General features: G+C 45.1%; 1 protein-coding gene across 1 annotated transcript in view; it reads right to left on the reverse strand.

Moving 5' to 3' along the window:
• LOC138566385 (syncytin-2-like) overlaps positions 1–24,049 on the reverse strand; it is a 162,836-nt gene that overhangs the window by 128,801 nt on the left and 9,986 nt on the right. The gene's annotated exons all lie outside the window — the stretch shown is intronic.

Here is a 24,049-nt window from a genome sequence, read left to right on the forward strand (position 1 = left end):
CGTTGGAGGGACGGAACTGATGCCGCAGTGGTATAGCAGAAGCGCCGCTGGCTGTCGAAAAAAAGGAAGAAGGGGAGGGTGGATTGGTATAGGGCTGCTGGCGGGACAGGGATTTGGGTTGGTTGACTAAAGGTCAAATTGATTCACAGCAAAATCGACTACGGTCAATTCTGTCATGAATATATTGACTTCGGTCAACCAACCCATATCCGATGAATACCTTAATACCACAGATGCGTTGTTTGGCTCATTACTGGAAGTCAGTGGTTGAGGGCACGTTTGTGCCAAGGAGGCCTTGATTAAATAGGAACTCTTTTGCAGCAAAGTGGAGTTTCACATGGTCAAACTTGAACAACAGGTATTGTAAAAAGACCCTCCAATTTCAGGTTATCCTACAAGGAAACCAATTTACTGAGAACCTGATTTATTTCAGTCAAGTTTTGATCCAACAAATTAACTGTTTTAAGATTTATGTCCCGGTAGGCATGACGAAATCCTCTGCGTAGGAACAGAAGGAGGAGGGGTGGGTCATTTGAGGACAAAGATGAATCGAAATCCGGCACATACTTTTGCCCCAAGGCCGGTGGAGTATCCATAAAACTGTCCTCAATATATACTGGGTTCGTAGTCTGTGGGATAGTCATTGCCGCAACGGGCAGAGAAGAAACTTCAGCTCTCCTGTGTAATAAACTACCCACTCCAAAGTTTTGGAACTTAATCCCCAGCGGTATCAGGTAATATTGTCCCCATATATACCCCATGTATAATGTCGCCATAAATATAGTTGCCGGGAAACGGAATAGGCAACATTATATATGGGGACAATATATGGGGTAAATGGGAGCGTGGGTTGCGGGGATGTCCCCCTCTCCCTTTAAACAAAAAAAAGAATGTGGGTTTCGCGGGTTGTCACCCACAGGCTCCATATGATAATATTGCCGCAAAGAATGGTGCAATTCTTGCATGGCGACATATTTGCAGGGATATTATCACACAGAACCTTCCCCAGCAAGTCCTTTGTCACGTTTGTTGTAATGGAAGAAAGACAATTATTTCCAGATTGTTTAGTCTTGTACTTCGCAATAGGCTTGAAAAAAGCTGTGATCGGCAAAGATTACATTTTAGTCTTAAATGACTCCTGTATTGTAACATTCAACAAATCCATAGATCTAAATTCCACTTTCTTATTCACGATTGTTGTAATGTCAGTTTGGGAGGAAACAAGATTAAGGTCAGGGGACGAAGGGAGGGGAAGATGTATAGCTGTTAGCATCTCTGCATCAGAGATGTAATACGTTTTTTGCTGTTGAAGCAATGCAATTTTCCCACTCCTCAAATCGTACCTCTTAAAAACGCTGGTTAGGATTCTCGTGAAAATACTTCCACGAAAACAGAGTCAAGAACAATAGGAAGCAGAGTACTCGATAAGCTAATCTTCGCAGCCCTTCCAAGTAGGCCGGAAGTCCCAGGCTGCACGGACAGCTACTCTTCGCTACTCTGCGCCGCTCCCCAATTCAAAGATGTTCTTAACAAAATGCTCCGCCTCCAAATCTGTAGACACAAAAAGCAGACTGCCACTGTAAGAACCACCTGCAGGGACTGCTACTCTTCGCTACTCGTGCCGCTCCGCTGGTCGAAGAGGTTCTTAACTAAATGCTCCGCCTCCAAATATGTAGGCACAAAAAGCAGACTGCCACTGTAAGAACCACCTGCAGGGACTGTTACTCTTCGCTACTCTGACTCTGTATCTAATGAACTGTTAACTTCCATTAAAAAACTCAATGTCTATTATAGTGATCCTGACCGTAATATTGCTAAATCTCTTATGAGTAAACACATAGAATTCAATAAATTGTGTACTGACAGAGCGGCCAATTGTATACTTTGTTCCAAATCCAAAATGTTATAGTGGATCAAACAAAGCGGGAAAAATATTGGCCTCTTATCTAAAAAGTTAAAAAAGAAAAATAGTTCTTTACTTCTATTACTTGTCCCGATGGCAAAAGATTAAATAAAGAAAATGATATTGCTAAGGCCTTCCTAGACTTCTATTCTAACCTATACTCAGCTGATCCTTCCATCAAATCATCCAAAACAACAAAATGCATTTTTTTTTCTTTCTTTATTGTGTTGTAGTCAAAAGTATTTTGCCTTTTTACAAAACAAAACAAATGACATATCAAAACGCCAAAACAATTAGCTGAAATACAAACAAAAATACAGAAACAAAAACGAAAAAAAATAATTTAAATTTAAAGCAAGAAATAAAACTCAATGACATCTAGACAAAGAAGATCCATAAACATGAATGAAAAGAAGAAATGGAGTTCCCTGACATTTTCCCACCTAAGATAACATGCCCATTGCGGATAGTATACCACCCTCTTATTAGCGTAGATCAGCCAACTTCCATTCTTTCAACAGTTTAACCACTTCAGTCGTTAGAAACACCTTCTTACTAGAGGCTAGTCTTTCCCAAAAACAATCTTTGGGCCTCATTACAACCCTGCCGGTCTGGTATCAACGGTGCTGGTAGGCTTATTCACGATTGTTGTAATGTCAGTTTGGGAGGAAACAAGATTAAGGTCAGGGGACGAAGGGAGGGGAAGATGTATAGCACTGGCACTGTTGCTACCGGGCCGGCAAAGTAAAAGTTTGCAGGCCGGGTGCCTTTCCGCCCTCCAGGTCTGACCTGGCAGACGTAAAGGCACCTGTTCGCAGACTTTGACGGTAGCACCGGCACCATTCATAATGGTGCCGGTGTAACTTTTTCCGACGCCTGGTTACAGGGACAGCCAGGGCTGTAATGCCCTGGTGATTCCCCATTGCCAGGCGCCAGAAAAAATACACAACTTCGGCGGCAGCCTGCCGTTTTTACCGGCACGGCTACTGCCAGAGTTGTAATGAGGTCCTGTGTCTAGCCATCAATTGTGACAGATGAATCTCACCAGCCTGGACACCCTTAACTCCAAGGTCCCTGGACAGGTAACAAACAGATCCATCAGAGATTGTGATTCTGTCGTCTCACATTTCTGACCGATATCATTGACGGTTTCAATTCTGCATCTGATATGTTGAATTTCTCAAGTTGGCAACAGATTCAAACGAAATCTCAAAAACTCATATCTAGTGCTCGAGTCGGGAAATGTCTTCAAATAGGAAGGAAGTAGGTTTGTCTGTTGGATTCATGGAGGCAAAGATCCTAGAAGATCTCATAGCCGCAATGGTTCTGATCCAGTCCACCCTTTTCATGCATTCCTTTACTTTCAATGGATTTTGGACCAGAACCTCTTCCGAACAATACCTAATAAGATATTATCACATACCCTTTTCAAGTTGTTCAGAAATAGGTTAGAGGACCGCTGAAGAGAAACTGAAACATCTTCGTAGAGAGAAGGCAATGGGGGAACCAAAATTGACCGATACAATGAGATCCACTTCCATTCCAAACATGCTTTCAACGATTGTAAACCCAACTCATACCTAAAACTAGCTAAAGGGACACAATTTGGAAGACCCAAAACTCGTCTCCATAGTTTTCCCTTAGTCTCTCCCAATCTATTAAGTGCGACTGGGGATTGGTATCAAAGCCAAAAAGTAATGTTGGTATTACTTTACCAATATAATACCTAACAATTGAATGAGAGAGAATTTACAGTACTTGCTTAATATCTTTTTCATTTGTGAGCCCAGTTGTAATAATTTGGCCTCCAGACTGGTCTAACTACCAAGCCTAGGTAGGTCATCTCTTTCGCTGTGGGTATTATTTGATTGTCTAAACGCCAAGTAAAGGCTTTGGTGACCCTTAATGGCTGTTTAAAGACCACAATTTTCAATTTTTCGGGATTGATCTTCAGATCATTCTGCTCTGCATATTTTTGAAGAGCCAAAAATCAGTAGCTGAAAACCAATCTGAGTATGGTCTAAGAGAACAATATCAGCAGCATAAGCCAACCAATTGATTTTAGTTATGCCAATTCTTGGGCTAGTAAGGCCGAATTGTCTAAACATTTAGCCAGGTCAGATACATAGAGGTTAAAAAGGAAAGGAGCTACCAGACACCCCTGCCATACCCCCTTTTTATTCCAATGGACCTAGAGAGCTTCCCGGACATATTCAATCTTACTTGCAGTTCTGAGTTCTTAGGCAGCTCGATTAATATGGCTTAAAGATTTTCTGGTAAGCCCCAGTATCTTAACTTTCCCCAAATTCGATCCCTGTTGATGTTATCAAACGCTTGGGACAGGTCTATCTATGCCCCATAGAGAAGGAGACCACATTTGAAGAAAGAGCCACAACTGACACTGTTCAAGACGAGATCATTGAGAGAGATGTCAAAAGACCTCTCCTGAAACCCATCTGATGTGTAGAAATGATACCCTCTACTTTTGCCCATAATTCGAGATCCCTCAAAACTAGGCCGGCAAATATTTTCCCATCGGCATCTAAGGGAGAGATTGAGCGATAGTTGAAAGGAGCACAACTATCACCCCTCTTATATATAGGGATAATAATTGCCCTTTTCCATGACTGAGGTATTTGTTTTGAGTTTATTATTCTGCCAATACCCGGGCCCAAAGATCCGGATCTGATTTTAGGACCTCATTGCTCAGACCATTAGGTCTTGCCGATCTGGACGCCGAGTATTTTATTATCAAAGTTCTTTTGTCCTCTTGCGATGTATTTAATGACCAGACTATATCATTAGCAATCTGGGTCTTGAAAGGACACACAGTCCATAAAGCTTTGAAAAATGATTGACCCATACTTGTTCCTGTATGACCCCCGTCCTGAGCTGTGTTGAGGGACCTATCCAAAGACTAAATGATAGACCAAAAATTACGGGAATTGTTTAGGCAGATAGCCCTCAGCATACATTCTGCATCCACTTGTATTCGATGGGACTTGAGAGACCTAGACCAATTCCTGTAGTTGTTTTTCTGGCCTCTCTCGTATACTCCTGCATATCATTTGTAGTTATTTTAGGTATCTTAATAACTTCCTCATTTACCTTTTTTTCCCCAGATCTGTACGCCAAAATGATGATTATGTCTGACAACTAAAGGGGCAGTTGTCTCGCTGGGAGAATTGAGGTCTCACAAAAACTTAACAAAATCATTAGGATCACACAACTTAGATAGCTCCCTATCTAAAAGGGAAATGGTGGTCCTCCTAAGTGATTTGACCAGGGCCTGCCCACCCCTTTTGAATCTAACCACTCTATTCCTCCCATTATTCAAAATCAAATCTTGAGCAAAGCACTCACTAGCCATTTCTGTTTTTTGATCAAAAACTGCTTCCAAGATTTCATGATCACTCGGGGCCCCGTTGGTGATAGAAAAATGAGCACACCTACTGAACATAGCTTTTGATAGAAAAAGGTAATCTATGATCGAGAAGATATCCTACCTCTTCCATGTAGGGGCAGGGGGAATGTCCTCCATTATGTTGCCATTTATCTTTTTCAGATCCCAATCCCGCAGGAAGTTAAACCACAACTCCTATTATTTGAAGGTAGTTTATAGATCAAAGACCCCGGGACTGCCCCTTGTATGCATTGTGAGTTTAAATCGCCCGTAGCCAGGAGTTCATGGGAAAGAAACTGGCCCGACCAGAGAACAAACAAGTCTGCTAGGGAATGATGAAAATCCAGTAGATCGGGCACAACGGGTTCCAAAAGATCTTAACTATTATCCATTTGCGACTACCACTCTCGGACCCCGATTCAACCTTCACAGCCAAAATGCCCATATCAGTGTTGCTCAACAGAACAAAGCAATACACAAACCTGTTGATGGCTGTCCCGCCCCTTCACCATAGGCCAATTGTTAAAAGACTGAGAACCCCTCTAGCCCAAATGCGACCTTCAACCATGTCTCCTGAAACACGATCAAATCAAAGTTATCAAAGATGTAAACCTTCCTTAAGATGCTACTAAATTATGTATGGCCCCTTGTGTTCCAAACCAGCAGTTTAACTGTCTCCTTCACTAAAGCGGCTTCTGAGGAAAACCCAATTCAAGGAGGATTTGCGAGACAATCTCTGGAACTAAGGACCAGACATTCGAGTTTGCTTCGGATTTCTGAAATGCACTATGTCTCAAATGCATAACATTAGGCTTAACTATTGGAGCATTGCACATTTTTGTTCTAGGGGACAACTCTAATGAAACTTCATTGCCCCTCCATGCCAACTCTGACCCCACTCCCAAAATAGCCTCAACACTCAATCTTGATTTTAATCCAATTTCCACTGGGTCTGTCGATGGGGAGTGCAGAAACCTAATATATTCAATGTCCACTGAGGTAAAGGACTATAAATCCGGGACATCTTTCATTAATGACAGGATCGTACTCCGGTTCAGAGGGTCACAAGGAATCTCAGTTTGGATCCCTATTGATGCCTTTAAAATCTCTGGTTTAGCGACCTCGTTAACAAGGGGCGTTTTGATTTTTGCCTTTTTCCTTCTTTTCCCATCACTCACAGGTACTGATTTCCAGTTCTTCTTTGCTTTGCCCGCTTCTTCTGAGTCCGCCACTCTTAGCTTTCTAATGAACTGGTTCACATCAGTGCTCCTATTTTTTTTGCTTTTCAAATGTTTTGTTTTCTTTAGCTCCCCTTCCCAAACAAGTCCTCATTTGAGTCCAACGGGTGCTTTTTATGACTTTTTTAGTTTGTCCGTTTACCTTTTTAGATTTCTCTCTGGTGTCCTTAGCCTTCAAATTAGTCCTTGTCGGGGAGGAACTTGCGTTGGTCATATTTGCATCGGCTTCTTCTGCAATCTGGGCTAAGCAAACAAATTCCTCCAAGGTTGAGCCAGATAAAGGTGTATCATCCATAAGGACGATTGAGGGCTCACAAGTCGGTTTTACTGAGTCTAGAGTACACCTCACGTGGTTCATGCAATGTCCTTCCACACTTTCTTCAGCCAGGTTTGTGTTCAGCACTCTTAGGTTTCTCCTTAGCCTCTTCCCATTGCTTCTGTAAGGAGTCCAGTTTTTCACATTGCTTTTTAGAGTCCATTCGAATCCCCCCCACAGATCCATTGATAGCCGATTTCCAGGCAACCAACGTGGATGCATTTACCTCCATGTCTTTGGTTATTTCCAGAAGTATTCTGGAATGTTGTTGGACCTCTATTTTCAGAGCTTCAAAGATTTTGACCAAAGAACTGAGGACAAAATTTAGAGCGGTGAGCGTGGGCGCTGTGTCATTTTGTTCCAAGGTTTTCTGCAAGGTCTTTTGTTTAGGTGAGAGCCTATATTCACTTGATTTGCTTACTTCACGATTTTCCGCCGCCACTTTCGAAACCTCCATCAGAGCTGAGATGGCATTTAGTTCAAATAAGGAATATAGGAAGATGTGTTGGACTGGAACGCCCCATCCTCCCCACCTGGCCCCTGTAGATTGATGCCATAGGTCGTATTTTTATTTACACCCTCCTTTTGTTGCGATAAAGATCTCTCCATAACAACCTGTGGGGCTTCATAAAAGCCAGGCATACATCTTGGTGGAAAAAATTCAGAGATGGTGTTTTTTAGCATGCTCGCAGTGAGCGTGTACTCCAAATTTGAAGAAAGCAAGCCTCTCAGAACTGGGTGGATACGTGTGGAAACAGAGAAGACCCTCATTTCTGAATTGGTTGAATTGTTAGTTCCAGATCCCGTAGGCACTTGTTGTCCCTAACAAATAGACTTTCTGGAGGAAAGAACCGGCCCCCACCCGCCGGATACGGTTTAAACATTGATTTTTCCACAGTCATAGGATTATTGCCCCATCTGGCAGGTTCATCAAATCCGGGGGCATTTAGGTCGTCGCCCAATGCTCCACTGTGTAGATTGTATGAGCGCAACATGACCTTCTTTGTGATTTTTTTCAATTATTTTTTTATTAAACGAGGTGAGAGAAACCAGCCCTCGTTTAAAAAGCAATTGATAGGCCAAGAGAAGGCTACTCAAAGGCTTTAATCAGCCCGGTATTGTGGATCAGACTGCTAAAACCAAAGTGGTTATTAGTGCCATGCCTGGCAGTATGCCCGGCAAACTGAGAGACCCTTGCTCAATCACTTTATTATTGGCACATTGATCCACTGTGTTGGTTAAAATTAGTGAAAATATGCTGATTGGTAACGTGGCTGGCGTTATGTGTTGCTCCTTCGAAGCACCAGGAAACAGTTTCAAGACTCGTAATCTTAACGCCACGGGTGCCTACCCTTCAATTTTAGCAGTTAGTACTAATTAAACATTTTTCCTCCCAGTCAGCCACAACAGTGAACCGTCAAACATTACACGCGAGTAAAAAGTGGTAAAAACAACATCTTGTTTTCCAGGCAGTCTGGCTCGCGCAGCTCTGCACCCTCTGCAACAACTGCAAGACTTTTGGCTTTTTGCGTGCTTTGCACATGCATCGTGAATTTATGCTGATAGAGTGAATCCTTGCCTGTTGAGCCAGCATGCTGAAGGGTCAGATTGAGCTGACAATGAAGCTGACAGTATAAACTCCCAACACACAATCTGTAGCACCCTGCTCACTGCTTTCTGCACAACTGCAAGACTTTGCACAACTTCTGATCTTGTTGACCTATCACCACTTAATAATCCCATCTCTTTATTAGAAATCAAAGAGGCCAATTTAGAGCTTAAACCTGGGAAAGCTCCATACGCTCAGAGGGATATTCCATTAATTTTTATACAACTTTTATAGACTCTAGTTCTCCCAAGCTTTTAGAATTATATTCTTATTTTATTGATAATGGTAATAATTATGCCTCTGCAAAGGCTTTCTTATACTATTTCCTAAACCTGACAAAGACCCAACATTCATAAAAAATAATAGACCACTTTCCCTTATTAATTCTGAGTCCAAAATGTTAGCTAAAATTCTAGCTAAAATTTCTAGCTAAAAGAATAGAAATACTCCTTCCTGAAATTATTCACATTGATCAATCTGTTTTTATCAAAGATCGACATGCTTCCTCCAACTCTAGATTATTATTTAATGTGTTGTCCTACGCCCACAAATCTAATGATTCCCTGGCTCTTCTTGTCATAGACACAGCAAAAGCACTTGATAGAGTTTCCTGGATCGTTATGTTATAATCCTTAGAGCGGCATGGTTTTTTACCTTATTTCATTAATCTTGTGCAAGTCCTTTATTCTTCTCCCTCCAATTGAATCCTCATTAATAACTCCCTCTCTATTTCTTTTCAAATATTCAGAGGTACTTGCCAATGAGGCCTTCTTTCTCCATTATTTAATTTATCACTTGAACTACTCTTACAGAATATTAGATCAAATACAAACATCGAGTGTATTTTTTTAGGAATTATTGAAGTTAAAATCTCTACTATAAAAAACTTCTCTCTAGTTTCTGGTTACAAACTAAACCTTGACAAATCGAAATTTGTACCACTCTCTCTAATACCAAGCTGTTTGGAGTGTCTTGGCAGCCTTTGCATACCTTATTTTACATATCACTAAGGATGTTCGCACTACTGCACTTAATACTAATCTTATGTTAGAGAAAATTACCAATATTATTTCTGGATGGTCCCTTTCCCATTTGAGCATATCATTTTCTTTATTATTGGGGTTGGATTTATTGAGTAGCCTGTATAGGGTTGAGACTTTCCCCTGATGTTGTTAGGGTGCGTTCTAGTGCAGTTAGTTCTCTCCTTCCGTGAGTTCTTGTGCTGCTGTGTGACATCCAGTGCCTGAGTTCCGCGTATTGGAATCTTTCGTTCTCGATGATTCGAAATTTTGTTTTGTACTCGTCAAGGTTTGTGGGGTTCCGCTAACAAAAAAGTCTGTTACCTGGGCTAAAGCCCCCCCCCTCCACTTGTCGAAGCCTTCCAGGGGTGATCCGGTGGAGAAGTCAGGGTTGTTCCAGATTGGGGATAAGGGACATAGGGTGCCTTTGCAGCCCCATTTGCGGGCTGCCTTTCGCCAGCATTGTATTGTTTTTTTGGTGGACGTTAGCGGGCCTGAGTTTGGGGAACACCAGGGTTTTGTGATGTGTGGGAGAGTTGCAAGCAGTGCTGGGCTCCAAGCTTTCTCTAATTGTTTCCATCGGGGTGGATTGGTGGCCGTTTGCTATGTGAAGGCGTGTGAGAGCTGCACTGCTTGGCCGTATCTGGAGACATCCGGCACCCCAGGCCGCCCATGTTTGTACCTCTGAGCATGATTCGCTTGGCTATTCATGCTTTTTCCTGCCCCATACTTATTTCAGTATACTTTTTTGCAGATTTTGGAGTTCTCCCTCACGGATAGTGACTGAGAGGGCTAAGCAATGGTATATTAGTCTTGGGACCAGGTTCATTTTCACAGCTGTTATTCTACCTAGCCATGACACCTATTGTTTGTGCCAACGCTCTAGGTCTTTGCACATTTCTCTGAATAGCTGTGGCAAATTAGATCGATATGCTTGCTCTATTTTGTTTGGGATCTTTACCCCCAAGTAGTTGATGTGTGATCTAGCTCAGAGAACGGGGTGCTTAGCTGCCAGTGCGGCTCTATGCTTTTGTGTGATGTTAATACCCAAGGATACTGATTTAGTGTAGTTAACCCTGAACCCTGATGCTTTGCTGAATGCCTTGATTTATTGCCAGAGGGCATCCATAGAGCTGTCTACCTTGGTTAGGGTGAGTAGAACATCGTCTGCATACATGGCCACTTTATAGTAGCTCCCACCAACTTTCAAGCCCTTTATGTGCGTGTTTTCTCGGATACTAATAGCGAATGGTTCCATGGAGAGAGCAAATATTAATGGTGAAAGGGAGCCGCTTTGGCGTGTTCCTCTGGAGATGTTAATCTTGGGTGAGCTTGTGCCGTTTAGTCTCAGGGAGGTAGTGGGGTGTTGATAGTTGGCTGGGGTCCATTTTGTGAATATTGGGACAAATCCAAAGTGGGCTAATGTTTGGCTTATGTACCCACAGTCTAGCAGGTCGAACGCCTTATGTGCGTCAAGTGAGATGACCGCTAATTATGTTCCTGTTCTGGTTGCACTTTCTATTAGACTCAGGGTGTGTCTAATGTTGTCCTGCGTGCTGTGCTCTGGGATAAATCATGTTTGGTCTGGGTGGATTATTTCAGGGAGAGCCCTTGCTAGTCTAATTGCGAACATCGTCGAGTAGATCTTAACATCATTGTTCATTAGTGTTATAGGTCGGTATGAGGCACATTGCTATGGGTCCTTACCTGGCTTTGGGATGAGCACTGCTAAAGATTCTTCCATAGAGGGAGTGATGCTGCCTGTTGATAGGAAGGAGTTAAATAGGTTTGCGAGTTGGGGGGCCAAGATGTGGGTGAATGTCTTATAAAATTGAGCCGTGAGCCCGTCGGAGGCCACGGCTGCGCTTTTCAGGGTTTTTTATTGCCTCCAAAGTCCCCTCTGTCATAATCAGGAGCTCAAGGGCGTTCCGTTGAGGTGCAGGGACCTCTTTCTGGGTGGCTTGCAAATAGCGGGCTTGTGCCTCAGTCTCCGACATGACTTCCCTGTGATGTCTAACCATTACCTCCATTTTATCTCCCTCTGCGTACCAGGTCGTGATCTGATAGAGCTCTGGGGTGGATTTGGACCCCATCAATACATGCCAAGAGAGGGCTGGACATCAGGATTATATCTATTCTGGAGAGTCCTTTGTGTACGTGTGAGTAGAATGTGTATCGTGGGCCCCCTCGTTGGCAAGTCTCCAAGTATCTACCGTTCCCGTTTCCCTCAAGAATTTGGCGAACCCACATTTACGTCGGGATTCCGTAGGTATAACAATGTATCATCAGCATAAAGAGAGATGACCTGTGGGGGTCCCGCTATTTGTATTCTCCTGTGTGCATGTTGATCCCTTATTAGCCATGCCAGTGGTTCTATCGTAGGTGTGAACAACAATGGGGAGAAGGGACAGCCTTGTCGTGTACCCCGGGCCAATGCAAATTTCTGGGAAAGTGTGCCGTTTGTACGGACCCTGGCTGCCGGGTTTGCGTACAACAGTTTCACATATCCAATAAAATGATAGCCCATCCTAAAATGTTTGAGCAACCCAAACAAATAGTTCCATGATACGGAGTCAAAGCTTTTTCGGCATTTAATGACGCTGCCACTGCCTGGGCATGTGGGTGTATTTGTAGTATAATGCCAAAGAAGCGCTGTAGATTAAGGGCTGTGGATCTCGTGGTTATAAAGTCTGATTGGTCCGGGTGTACCAGGTATGTCATGTATGGGAGGAGTTTGTTGGCCAATACTTCTACAAAAATCTTAGCATCACCATTATTGAATGATAACGGACAGTAGGAAGCAACCTCACTCGATGGTCTACCAGGGTTTGGCAACACCGATATCACGGCCTCAGTAAGCGTGGGTGGGAATCGCCCAACTCTCAGTGATTCCTCCCAGACCTTAAGTAGGTGTGGCGTCAGTGTCTTACTATATGTCCTTTATAGTTCAATACCCAGTCAATCAGGCCCGGGGGCCTTGCCCGATGAGAGTGAAGCAATAGCCCTTGCAATTTTGTCACAAGCGACTGGGCTATCTAGTGTTTCACGCATCTCCCGGGGGAGATTCAGGAGAGTTCTCTATTCAAATAGAGTTCTCCATCCTCTTCTGTACAAGTATGTGCATTTGCATACAGCGTTTTATAGTATCGCAGAAATTCCTCATTGATTGCTTTGGTGGATGTTAGGAACCTCCCTGCTGCCCCTTCAATTACTGTAATGGGCTTCACCCCTCGCCCACTCCTGATCACACTTGCCAAGAATCGTCCTGGTCGGTCTTCCTCCCCATATCGCTGTGCTTGAACTGATTTTGTCATATAGTGTATCTCCCGATCCTCTAGTTCACAGACCTTCAACAGGTTACCCTTAATTACACCCAAGCGTGCCTTGTCAGCAGTGGTGTCGTATTCATTCTCTAATCTGCGTAGCCCCCATTCGGTCTCTGCTAATTCCAGTCTAGTGGCTGTGAGTACTGCAGATGTAACCGAAATAAGCGTACCACGCAGCCAGACATTAAAGGCTTCCCATATCGTAGCGTATCTCGGAACCAAACCTTCATTAACCTCAAATAAACCATCTATTTTCTCATGTAGGTACTCCACAAGTAGGCTATCTAAAAATTATTTTGTGAAATTGTCCAAAGCGGGGAGGGGGCTTAGCGAATCAGCAAGTTCCAGTGACATTACCACCTGGGGATGATCAGACAGTGTGCAAGGTAAGACGTTGCCCCTGCACAGGCATGGTGCCCATATTGATGAAAGTAGCCAATAGTCGATCTGCGATGAATCATCGTGGATTGTAGAATAGTACGTATATTCAGCTTTCCTAGGGTGTTCCTCCCTCCATATGTCTATCAGTCCCAGTTGTTCCATTACTTGTATGATCATTTTAGCCGCAGCCGTCATCCCAGGCTGTGTGGTGGTCGACCGGTCTGCGTAAGTCTAAGATTGTATTGAAATCCCCCCCATATAATCAGAGCCTTTGCCATCTTTGCCAAAATACCCGAGACATGGCTATTAAATCCTGGGTTGTCTATGTTCGGTCCGTCCGTAAGTGTTCACTAAAATGAACTTTTCGGCTGTCATTTCCCCTCTTACTATAATATAATGGCCATCTGGATCCGCTATTGTCTCCTCTGCCTGAAAACGTACCGAATGCTGCGCCAAAATAAGCACTCCCCTGGCTTGCGAGGAGTCAGTTTTATAGAATCTCTGCCGGCCCCATTTGGGCGCAATCCCATCGTGCAATGGCCCTAGTGCATGTGTTTCCTGTAATATTACGATTCTAGGGGAATGGCGGTCCAAATACGCCGTAATCTTCCAAGCCTTAATTGGATTATTCAGGCCCCGAACATTCCATGATAACAAATCCACCACTTCACCTGGCATTTATTTGTAAACAACAACAATGTTTATGTTTACGTCTCAGAAACCCAATTTGCGCATGATACAACCCACATTGAGCAATCCTCCCAAAACTGTCTGCTTTAAAACTCCCATTAAGCACCTCCCAACTTCCCATTCCCCCACCCCGCCCTTCCAGGGTGCCTGATCCATAACCCCAATGTGCCCTCCTCCTTCCACCCTCACCATCTTCCCCAACTCAATGATGTTTCCCTTGAACAACCATGGAACTTTCCTGGGGTCCGATGTGACTAGTCGCCTCTTCCAACGGGCAGTCCTGCTGCTGTGTGCCCCGGATTTAATTAAAAATCCACATACCAGAGTCAAATTTTGTTATCGTAAGACCACATAGGGGCTTCTAGCTCAGTCACCCACATCGTTCCGGTCAGCTACTGCTTCAGGCCCGTGATTTTGATCATTTCCTTGGTCACGGTCCGGAATTGGGATAGTTGCCTCAGCATAGGCCATGGCCGCTGAAGGATTTTCAACCAAGTATGCCCTGACACTGTGTTGAATACAAAGTATTGCAGGTAACATAAGGGCATATGGGACGCGCCTTGCTCTCAATAATTTCTTCACAGGGTCATACAACCGCCTCAAGACCTATGCCCCTGCTGCGAAATCAGGATAGGGTGTGGATGCTGTCGGATTTATATTGGAGTGTCCCTTGTTCCCTCGAGAGTTTCAGGATGAGATCCCTGCCTCTGTAATTGAGCAGCCGCACTATGATCATGCACAGAGGGGCCCCTGGTCTAGGTTTTGGGGCAATAGTGTGGTGTGCTCGTTCAACCAAGAAATGTGTGGAAAATTTGGTTGACACAAACATGGTTATTAGTAGACTTTCAACAAACGGCTCCATGGGTCCCTTGCATGCCGCTTCAGGCATACCGACAATGCGCACGTTGTTCCGTCTCGAGCGTGACTCAAGGTCATCACACTTAACATGAATTTTAGTCAGTTCGGTCCTAAGCTCCGCAAAGTCTCGGCTGTGATGGCCCAATTTGTCTTCCATTTCGCCAATTCTGGTTTCTGCTACATTAATGCGGGCTGTCTCCTTCTCAGGTTTGGATTTCAGGGACCTAATTGTTGCCACATTGTTGTCCAATTTTACATTAATGGACATGAAGCCACTCTGCATGGCCATCAGCAGCAGGTCTTTGCGTGCTTCCCCAGATACATTGCTCAAGCTCTCTCCCTGAACCTGGCTTACGGGTTGCGGGGCCACTGTTTGGATGCTGGTGAATGAGTCCATTGGGCCTTTCTTCTTCTTAGACCCTTTGGTCATGATGCCACTCGAGACCCTGACCACCTTGTGTGTAACGTGCTATATCTCTGATTCTAGCACAGTTCTGTCCACAATGCTGCTGTCCTTTGCTTGTGGGTCTGGTAGTATCTCGCTCTGTTTGCGGCTGGTGGCATCAGGATGTTTCTCTCACTGTCTGTTAGGGAGAATTCTCAGAAATGTGCTAATTCCCTCCACCTTAGAGACCCCCAGCTACTTTGCTGGATTTTGAGGACTGGCTTTTTTTAGCCTGGAGAGAGTGAGGCCCTTTTCCCCACTCTCTCATATATTTTAATGTGATTTCTGAGCTTTGTGTTTCTTTTGGTTGTGGAGTCTGACAAACTCCATAGGCATCATTTTTTACGTTGTGGCACACAGCACCTTCAGTGCAGTGGCACAGGGAAGTCTTTCAGATTTCCCAAAGGTTTAAATACCTTCTCTGGGATAAACTACTGTTTCCCAGAGCAGTAAAGTGAAATTGACTTTACTTATATTTGTAACTTTCAAGACCCAGCACACACTATCATATAATAGGGTAGTGGAGGGGTTACATAGTATCCCTTTTGTCTAGCTTCTCATGTAACAATTTTATGTTACCCATTTCTCATTGAATGGCTGGTGGCAGTGGTTTTGTTTTAATTACTATGGTGTGCATTTACCGCAGGCTGCGTTCGCAGCTGCAGTAAAGCACCCAAGGGTGGCATTTTTGTCAAAATGGCCCTGGTCTTCTTTTTTTTCACCATTTCTTTGTGGAAAGGTCTTTCTTGAGATTTACTATGCGCGCCAAACCAGGTTTGGTCCCATTGTTCACTTTGCCTTTGGCGGGATTCACGAGTACAGCCCGCCTCTGGCTCCAGGGTGTCTGGGGTAGGCAGGAAGTGAGAGAGGTGCCCGAAACTGCCTGTGCCTAGTCTCCTAGGAGACCCAAATGCACTCTGTAGTGAGTGGCCGGCTGACTGTCCGGTAAGGACAGCCACCCTGCTGTGTGACTGACAGCTAGGCTGGAATGAATGGGAGAGAAGGAGAGAACTGAATAAAAGGCGAGGCTTTTGGCTTGGAAGGCAGAGTCGACCACTGGACGAAGAAACGAAGAAGAACTTGAAGAGGACGCCTGCTGCAACTCCTGGACCGTTGGTTTGCCCGGTGAAGCCCTGCTGCTGTGCTGAAACTCCAAATTCGTATCCACAGAGAAGCTCCTGCAAGGACGACTTCTCCCCTTGGGTTGGTGGGACCAATCAACTCCAAGGTAAGGCACCTGGACATCCTTCTCAGAGCTGGTTGAATTTACACAGAGTTGCTACTGGAAACCGTATAATCAGGGAGAGGAACACCAGATTCTGTGCATTGCTTTTAAGCTGGTCTAGAGCTTCAGGAAGATCCTCTGGACTCCCAGGAAGCAGGACTGACCGAGCCTGAGCCTCCTCAACAGAGTGCGGGACCCCAGAAGCAAGGAAAGTCCATCTCGAGAGCCAGGAACTGCAGTGTTGCTATTTGCAGTAGACGCGAGGAGCTGAAACACTGAACAGCCACTGATTTGAAGATTGCCGGTTGCACTCGGTGACTGTCCCACTGCAGTGCAGGAGTCCCCCGAAGTCCTCCCTCTTGTACCCACGACTGAGGTCCAGGGACAGTGAGATCTGCAGAGCTGCACAGGAACCGAAGTCAAGAAGAACTTACCTCTTGCTGTAGAGTTGATTGCATCTTCTATCACTCACAAGTCTAACAGCTTGTGGCACTACATTTGATTCTTCTTTTCTTCAAAGACTTCTAAAACATTGTGCAAAGACATTTCTACTTACCTACCAGAAGTGCTTCATCCTATATAAGACTTGTGCCCATTGACTTTGGCCTAGCCTGTTATACTGAATGACTGCTGTGGGGATACAAAAGTATTTGTCTGCTTATGAATATTTGTGGTCTCTTATTGTTCTAGTAACCTTTTCCTTTTACCAATTTATAACGGTATTTTAAATGCAAAAAGTAGGATATTAATGTCCCCAGCACCCTAGCTATTGAAGTCACCTGAGGGTGTAGGTTGTGTCTGTGGGCCATCCCAAAAGGGTCATTACTGATTTAGAAACTAACAATGTACAGTATTGAAGTGTATTTGTGTGTTACTATTATATTGCTCCCTTCTGAAGAAGGCGTATTCTTTTTTTTTAAACTCTGTTTATTGATGGTCTTAGCAGATACAACATGACGTACAATCCACATCACAATACACACATATCGTCTGGCACTTTATAATCGCCCAATGTTACATATATATTTACATACAGGCTTCATCATCAGAGACCATTTCACACAAGTACATTTGGAACGGGGCCCATATGTCCTTGGGGCGACACATCTTAGATACAGTCAATGTATATTGCTCTTCACACTCATTGACGTATGATAGTTCTCGGAGGAAGCTCTCTATTCGTGGTGGGGAAGGGTTCTTCCAGTTTTGCAGTATACATTTTTTTGCTATCACACATGAGATATTAAACAGTCTCCTGATGGTTTCTGCACTCTTACCAATGTCCCCAAACAGGTATTTTTGGGGAGTCAGAGAGGCCGGTATTTGGGATATTTCCTCTATAACCCCTGCTACATTTTCCCAAAATCCAGCCACCACCGGACATTCCCAATACATGTGAAATGACCCCGCCTGAGGTGTTTTGCATTTGGGGCATGTTTTCAGCACTAAAGTTTCCCATTTTCGCCAGAGTGTAGTGAAGCCTGTTTAGGACTTTGAATTGAATCATACACAGGCCAGCGTTCAGTGACCCAGTTTTGGTGAGCATACAGTATTTGGACCATTTCTCGTCCGTGATGGCCATGTTCAAATTCTTTTCCTATTTATCTTTGACATCATTTAGGGTAGGGGTGTGTTTCTGTACAAGTGTATACAATTTAGAGATTCCCAGACTCTTGCCGGATGTTTCTATTTGAAAACATGGATGTATGGAGGGTTCGTCTGGAAAGAGCGGCCATCGAGCACTAAATGCTGATTTCATTCTGTAGCATTGGGGTGCTCTCAGTGGCCCCCTCCAAGTCCGTTGCTAAAGTGCTAAAGTCATCCATGGCCACAAACCTCCCGCTCGGTAACATGTCCCACATTTTGATGTCTTTGTTTGGGTCCCAGGTTCTCTGTAAGGTTTGGTCCAACGTTGGGGGGGATGTCTGGGAAATTCCAGAGGGGAACGTCTGGGTCATAGGGAGTATCTAACTTAAATCTTTTACATATTGCATTCCATGCTCGAACCGTACTGCTCACAGGGTCAAAGAGGCATGCGTCTTTGTGACGCGGGCTGAAAATAATGGAACGGAGATCGATGGGGGATGCAGCAAATTTCTCTATCCAAATATGGGGTGATCTGTCTGATAAATCATACCAGTGTTTGGCGAATTGCGCCTGTGCAACTTGGTAATAAAGTTCAAAATCTGGAGCAGCAATACCACCCCAACAGTACGGCTCGACCATTTTCTTCCACTTCATTCTGGCAGTTTTCACCATGGATCAGAGCTTCCCGAAGAAGGTCTTTCTCAGCCATACAGGTATGTTCACAAGAAGATAGAGCAATTTAGGGAGAACGACCATCTTCAAGATAGCGACCCGGCCGTACATGGATATGGGAAGCTTGGTCCATACTTGAAATCTAGCGCTAAGGAGTTGTAGCACCCGTTTGTGAATGTCTGTGTACAGTGTCTGTCCCCAGAGACTAATACACCCAGGTATCGGATGTGTTGGGATGCCCATTTGGGTCCCGAAGTTTCTGCTGGACACATGGTGGCTGTTGTCAGCGGGAAAATCTTGGATTTGCCATTATTAATCTTATATCCGGAATACTCTGCAAATGTATGTATGTCTGACATACTAGGTGACAGGTTAATTTTGGGGTCTCGTATATATAGGAGGGTGTCGTCATACAATGAGATGGATTGAGTTGGGCCCGACATTCGTAATCCTCTGTCCCCGTGTCTCCGTCTGACGAATATCGCCATGGGTTCTATGGCGAGTGCCAAAAGTATAGGCGAAAACGGACAACCTTGTCTGGTACCCCTACCCAATAGGAACAGACCACAGATTGTATGGTTGGTTAGGAATCTAGCACCCGGTGCTGTATACAATAAATGTATGTATTTAATTAAATTAGGGCCCATACTGAATGCTTTCAACACCGAAAGGAGATAGACCCATGACACAGAGTCGAATGCTTTTTCGGCGTCTAGAGAAACTGCCACTGCGTGTGCGTCTGGTTTTATTTGTGCCATCAACCCAAACAATCTGCGTACGTTTAAGGCAGTGGATCTCGTAGGGATGAACCCGCACTGATCAGGATGAATCAGCGTTGGCATACTAGGTAGCGGTCTATTCGCCAACACTTTTGCAAATATGTTGGCGTCTGTGTTAATTAATGATAGTGGCCTGTAGGACAACATATCCTGGGGATGTCAGGGTTTCGGTAACACAGTAATTATTGCTTCTCTCATTGAGTCTGGTGGTATGTTTCGTTCCAGCGCTTCTTCCCATACCTTTAACAGTATTGGGACTAGTTCCACCTGGAACTCCTTATAGAGTTCAACCCCCAGGCCATCTGAACCTGGGGCTTTCCCAGATGTCAGTGCCTTTATTGCTTCAGCGATTTCTTCCCCAGTGACCAGTTGCTCAAGGCTCAATTTAGTTTCTAACGGGAGCTTCAGGAGTTCATCAAGGTATTTCTGTATGTCTGATATTGTCCTTTTATCCCGGTTGGCATACAGCTCCAGATAGAATTTAGAAAATTCCCGGTTTATAGCCTCTTCCCCTGTGACCATCCCACCAACCGTCGAATGAATATACTTGTAATTGGGTTTTGGTGCCGATCTGCTTTGATAAGGTTAGCCAGGGACCTTCCTGCCTTGTTGCTTTCCCCATATCTGCGTGCCCGAGTTGGGGCGGCTATATGTTTTATCTCCCTAGTGGCCAGGCTATCAAAGTCCTTCAGCAGTTTATTGATGTCAGCGAGTGTATCTTTATTGTGAGAGTTACGATAGGCTATTTCCAAATTTCACAGCCGAGTCTCGACAGCAGCAAGTTCACGACACACTGCCTTCAGTAGGTCTGTGGTTTTGGATATGAGTCCCCCTGATCCACACGTTGAATGTTTCCCATATTGTGGAGTACCTATCAACCGTTCCCACATTATTGGTAAAGAATTCCTCAATCTCTATATGTAGGGCACTCATTGGGGTCCATTAATATATTGGCAGCCATTCTCCATCTTCTTGCCGGCTTGGGGGTGTCTTGAAATACAAGTTCTAGTGTAATAGGAGAGTGATCAAATAATGTACGGGGGTGGATCTCACATTTCCTCAGGGCGTCTGACATGGAAGTGAAGAGGAGCCAGTAGTCTATACGTGACTCAGAGTCATGTACTGTGGAGTAATAGGTATATTGCTTGGTGTTTGGATGTAGCTCCCTCCATACGTCTATCAGCGATAGTTGTGGTATGATTTGGCCCAGCGTGATTGTAGCTTTAGCAGGCATCCTTTTAATTGTTGAGGATCTATCAAGTGACATGTCCAAGACCAAGTTGAAACCACCCCCAAATTATGTTGGAACCACCCAGAGGTAAAAGTATTTCTAAAATATTCAGGTAGAAACTTGGGTCATCTACGTTAGGGCCGTAGGTGTTGACTAATGTGACCGGTTTGGCTGCTATTTCACCCCATACTATTTCATATCTCCCAAGGGGGTCTACTTTGTGGCTCCTGGTTTGAAACCCCAGTGATGGGTGTAAGATTCTGATTACCCCTCTGGCCTGGGTAGTCTGTGCGGTATCTTTGTTTGCCCCAGGTAGCCAATATGGTCACGTTGCTGGTCCCTTGAGTGTGTGTTTCCTGTAGCTACCTGTTTATGTACGCCCCAATGTTTCTGGATTTAGTGGGGTTGTTAAGTCCACGGACATTCCATGATAGAAACTTGATCTTAAACCCGTCACCTGTGATGAAGTCGTGTATATTTGAATCTAGTCACATACCTCGTTAGTGAACATGTGATTTTAATGTGGGCGGCGTCAGAATCCACTAGACCATGAATTAAAAATCTTTTAAAGCTAATAACTTTAAACAGTCCACACAACCTAAGCTGTATTGAGTCGGCTTCAGTGGTACAATTCCCCCACCCACCAGGACCCACCCGCATCATTTGCCCCAACTTGATGATGGTCCCTTGTGAACTTGTGGAGTTCTCCCGGGGTCGTCATGTTGCTGTCACATGGCTACCAGACCCAGGCTCCCTATCCCGTTCAGGGGTAGCATGCTGAGCCAACCGCTGAAATCAAGAAATCAAAACAGTATGGTAGCTACTACAAAGGATATATGCTCATGTAGCACTCAGTCAGCTGGATCGTGTCGCTCATCCTCATGGTGAGGTCTGCCATTCTGATCCGGTCTCCGCTCTCTGGGAGGCAGGGGTATGGAGGCCTCCATGTAGGCCATGGCCGCAGCCGGGGTTTCAAAAAAATGTGCCCTCCCTGCATGTTGTATCCTCAATTTGGCGGGGAATATCAGGGCTATGGTATTAGTCTTGCTCTTAAGAGTCTCTTGACTGGTTCGTATGATCTTCTGTTTGCCTGCACCCCTGAAGCAAAGTCAGGATAAATATGTATGCGACTTTCCTCGTGTTGCAGTGTGCCCAGTTTCCTTTGCCCTCCTTAGAATAGCATCTCTGTCTCTGTAGTTGAGGAGGCGGGCGATGATAGTACGGGGTGGCGCTCCAGGTTTGGGTGCAGGTGCTAACGTACGCTGGGCTCTTTCTACCAAAAAGTGTTCTGAGAAAGATTCCGGACCAAAGAGAGATTTAAGCAGGGATTCAACTTGTGTTTCCATTGAGCCTGTGCTGAATTTTTCAGACACACCCACGATTCGAATATTGTTCCTCCTGGATCTTGATTCGAGATCCTCGCATTTATTCTGCATTCTGGACAGGTTTTCCTTTAACTGGGTGATATCTCGGCTGTGGTGTGCAATAGTATCTTCATTGGTGCTGATTCTCCCTTCTGCTTCGGTAATTTGTGAGCTTTCCTTATCTACTCTCGCCTTCAGTGAGCCGATGGTAGCAACAATGTCATCAAGTTTGACATTAATAGCCAGGAATCCATTTTGCACTATAGTTATTAGCCGGTCTTCTCTTTTGCTATTTTCAGTTTCAACTGGAGCACATGAGATGGTCGTGTCTCAGCGGTAGTGCCCTGTGTCTGACTATTCCTGAATGAGTCCATGGGGCCTTTTTTTTGTGCCAGCCCCCTTCGTCATTCTCCCGGGTCTTTGTGGCTCTTCCGTGGTGGGTGTTGTGATGTCTGGCGTTATTGGGAAAGTATTGGGTGGCGGTGCCAGTTGAACCAAGAATTAGCCTTCCCCCAGTGTGGTTTGATTCCTCGGTTTCCTGCGGTATGTCCGAGACCTTGTCATCCCAGATTTCTTCGGGGATTGCCAGTGGGTTCCCGTCACTGTTGGGTCTGGGTATGGTTGGCTCAATCTATGGTGTAGCTCCAGAGTTTACTGTATGAATGCATCCATTCGTGATGGTAGATCCACCATGAAAATAATCGCCAACTTTGTTCAAGTAGTGATGTGGGGAGCCCACCTTTCTAGCCACTTTTTGCTCTATAGATAGGTCCGAACACTCTGGGGGTCATTACGAGCTGGGCGGTAAGGGTTAATGGTCACCGGTAACGAGACAGGTGCCGTTAAACCCTTACCGCCCTATTCCGAGTTCCCTTTGCGGGTCCTGACTTAACGCCTGCTTTTAGCAGGCGTTATGGACGGGGCCCGCAAAGGGACCTTGGAGGTAATTACGGTACCGCAATTTGCGGTACCGTAATTACCGCCTTCCCCATTTCCATTGAGCCCTATGGGGCAAAAATGGGAATGGGGAAGGGCCAATGGTGAATGGGGAATTACCGCCCCGCCAACCTTGGAATGTGGCGGTAATTCCGCCATTCACCATGGCGGAATCGGTATGAGTCATAATGAGGCCCTCTGTTTTAGCAAGCTTTGGAGCCTGTTTCATCTGGCACACTCGGCTATCCGGATAATTTCCTTTGATGTCTGGGGTCCACGAGTGGACTGCGCCCTCCCACGTACTTATGCCTTGAGGGGCTAGTATGTGTATATGTGTTTCAGTGCCCAGAAATAGTGCCGGCTCTCCGCTCAGGGCCTCTGTGTCTCGGTCAGCTTCCAGCAGCGTGCCCCCCGGTCCACAGTTGAAACACCCCTGTATGGCTCTATCTAACTAGCTCCCCGGTACTGTGTGCTGGCTCCACGTTCTAATAAGTAATTTAAGCCAGCAGGTGCCGGTTCTGTGTGGGCCAGCGACCGTGATGCTACTGGCGGGTAACCCAGGCATTGTCCGTGTTTGGAATCGGGCATTGTCCGTGTTTGGAGTCATAATGAGGCCCTCTGTTTTAGCAAGCTTTGGAGCCTGTTTCATCTGGCACACTCGGCTATCCGGATAATTTCCTTTGATGTCTGGGGTCCACGAGTGGACTGCGTCCTCCCACGTACTTATGCCTTGAGGGGCTAGTATGTGTATATGTGTTTCAGTGCCCAGAAATAGTGCCGGCTCTCCGCTCAGGGCCTCTGTGTCTCGGTCAGCTTCCAGCAGCGTGCCCCCCGGTCCACAGTTGAAACACCCCTGTATGGCTCTATCTAACTAGCTCCCCGGGACTGTGTGCTGGCTCCACGTTCTAATAAGTAATTTAAGCCAGCAGGTGCCGGTTCTGTGATGGCCAGCGACCGTGATGCTACTGGCGGGTAACCCAGGCATTGTCCGTGTTTGGAATCGGGTGTTGTGAAGAGTTCTGCCCAGTGCTAATCGTCAGAGCCGCGGGGCGCATCCCCGTCTTCGG

Source organism: Ambystoma mexicanum, chromosome 2p, assembly GCF_040938575.1.
Source record: "Ambystoma mexicanum isolate Mex_15411 chromosome 2p, UKY_AmexF1_1, whole genome shotgun sequence".
NCBI lineage: Eukaryota > Metazoa > Chordata > Amphibia > Caudata > Ambystomatidae > Ambystoma > Ambystoma mexicanum.